Source organism: Pteropus vampyrus, unplaced genomic scaffold (genome assembly GCF_000151845.1).
Source record: "Pteropus vampyrus isolate Shadow unplaced genomic scaffold, Pvam_2.0 Scaffold17, whole genome shotgun sequence".
Lineage (NCBI taxonomy): Eukaryota > Metazoa > Chordata > Mammalia > Chiroptera > Pteropodidae > Pteropus > Pteropus vampyrus.
In genome coordinates, this window is record NW_011888798.1 from 7,425,388 (window position 1) to 7,428,422 (window position 3,035).

A 3,035-nucleotide genomic window follows, 5' to 3' on the forward strand; every position below is an offset into this window, starting at 1 on the left:
AGCAGATTACAGAAGCAGAAGTTGGCTGTTAGCATATTTTTGCCCAGAACCACATCCTTAACATACCTTTAACTAAAATCCCATGTTTTCCCAAGTCCATCATCTGCCTCACTTGTTGTCAAATCTTCTCCAACAATCTACTCTTCATGTGAGTCTCATTAAAGATTTTCTTTTTATTTTCATTGCTTCCACCCCACTTAAGATTCTCTCTTTTTTTCTACTTACTGTGCTGTTTTTTGTACTGGCCTTCCTGCGTTTAAGGAATCACGCAGATACTAGCCAATTTTTTATTGCCGCTGCCAAATTCAATTTCTTAAAGCAGTTTTGATAAAGTCACTTCTCTACCCCCAATTGTTTACTTTCTCCTGACTGTCCCCCAAGTTAAGTCCGAAACTCATTCTTTGACCCTCCCCCCAAATCATACGGACTTATATTCCATTTTCCTTTAGGCTTGCCATTGCATCCCTTCAAACTGTGCAGCTTATCTAGATATATCCCTATGCTTTCCTGTCTACAGCCTCTCCTCACAATAGTTCCTCTACAATGCCCTGCTTCTCCTCTTACCGCACCTACTGAAAATTTTCCCATTCTTCACGTTCTGCCACATTCATGAAGTCTTCCATCAAAAGGATTATCACTTATACTCTTCTAGCTTCTTGTAACTTTCAAAACATTTGTCTTTGTGTTACAGTATATAAATATATTTGCCTTATTGTTACTGAACTCAACAGGTTCATGTGCACATCAAAGTCCAATGTGACACAAATAGGGGTTTGCAGCAAAGAAAGTAAAGGTTTATTTAAGGGAATAGCACCAAGCTCAGAGATACAGGTGAGTTAGTGCTCAAAGACCTGGCTCCTTGATGTCTTCTAAGGGATAATTGATATAGGGGAAAACTCATTAGTCATGGTAGCTAAGGGAGCTGGGCTCATGGGCTCTATTGATTGGTCAGGGCTAGGGTAGGAGGCAGTTGATCATTACATCAGGTCCTGATGTCAGTCATGGTGTCATTCTGTATGGTTTCGATGGGGATGTATGTTAGTTAATTCTGTTAATTCTCACAACTCCTTATGAGTAGGGTCGTTCTGCCTTCATGCGTCTGAAGCTGAAACACAACTTTGACCAAATCTCTGTTTCTGTGGTCAAAGACCTGAGGCTTTGTTCCTGATACTGTTTGATGCTGACTGGAATCTGATGTCCTAGAGGTATAACAGTTAGGGGGTGGACATGCAGTATGTGCCAGGGTGGAAGGATAAGGAAAGAAAAGAAGCAAGTGAGTCACGGTGTCATTAGATGAAATAAGGCCAGTTTAAATCAAGGAAAAAGAGAAGAGAAAAAGTCATTTTAAAGAAGCGAAGTTTCCGCATGGTTACATCATCTGCCCTGCTAGTCCCCATGAAATTGCCAGTTCATAAAGATAGGAACTGAATCACAACTATTTTCTCTGATGTTGCTACCCGCAGTAGACTTTTGGTTATTTTAAATAATTAAACTTGTGCTTGATCATTTCTACTATTGAGGTGCTCTCCATCATCAGATGTTCATCCTTCTCATTGGACAACTCAACACGTTATTAATACAACTATAATTCTTTTTATTGAGTACTTCCAATGTGCCAGGAATTGTGTGGATCTTTTCAAATTTAGTATTGGATTTTTACTTTGCAGTACCTCTGTGAGCTTGACTATATTACAGATGAGAAAACTGAGATTCTAAATGGTTAGGTCCTTTACTCAAGGACACCTAGCTGAGAAGTGGCAGGACTAGGCATGTAATTCTAGTCTGTTAAATTGCAAGACCAGTGCTCTTACAGAAATCTTTATATTCAGCCTAAATCTGCTTCCGTATAATTTATACATAGTACTCTTATCTCTGGTTGCTTAAATTAAACAGAATGATTCTAATTCCTTTTTAATTTAAAACCCATTGAAAATTTTGAAATTGTTTCATTGGACTGCTGTTACAAAAATACCATAGACTGGATGGCTTAAACAACAAGCATTTAGTTCTCATAATTCTGGAGGCTGAGAAGTCTAAAATCAAGGTGCCAGCAGATTTGGTGTCTGGTGAGAGCCTGTTTCCTGGTTCTTAGACAACCCTTTTCTCACTGCCTTATTACATGTGTTGGAAGGGTCAAGGAAGCTCTCTGAAATCTCTTTTGTAAAAGCACTTAATTTCATCCATGAGGGCTGTACCCTCATAAACTGATCACCTTCCAAAAGTCCTAATACCATCGCATCATGGGTTAAGATTTCAACCTATGATTTCGGGATTACACAAATATTCAATCTATAGTAGTTCCTAAATTATTTCCTTTTAAATGTAGCTTTATATAATCTATTACGCTGGTCTCCTCCTTTGAAAAAACTTTGGTTTGTCAGGTTGCCTTTAAAAAATGGTGTTTTGAAATAAACACAACATCCAGAGGCTACCTAAGTGATGCAGACTGTTACTGTTCAGGCTTAGACTTTTTCGCATTTTCCAACAATGTTCTGTCCAATCCAAGTTCTTTCAGATGCTATTAGGTGCTCTCCAAAAACTGGGTTTCAGGGTCAAATAATTTAGAAAGTACTGTCGAAGAGGAATTTCCAGGATTTTCATTAAAAGCTAATCAGCCTTTTGTTCTGTAAATATGTTTGCTGCATGCAGAGCTCACTTGCATTTTGTCCTACTTGCCCTTTGCTCAACAAATGTAACTGTCTGTACCCCTTAGCAGCTCTTGTAACCATCAGTACTCCGGCCCTTCCACCAATGTTACTGTTTGCAACCATAGCAACTCCCGCCCATTTGTAATAGTCTGAGTTCAAACTGACCAATCAGCTTGTGTAAAAATCCTGTATGTAAGGAATGTTGTAACTAAGCTCGCTCAGACTCTTCAGAGTACTAGCTCCTCTGGGACCGCGTGTAATAAATGTGAGTTCTCCTCCTTTCCAAGTTAGTGCTTGGTTTTTCGCTGGTCTGATTTTGGAGTTTTTCCACAACTCTGTATTTAATAGCTTCCTCTGGATAGTTATAATGCACATTAACATATTAAA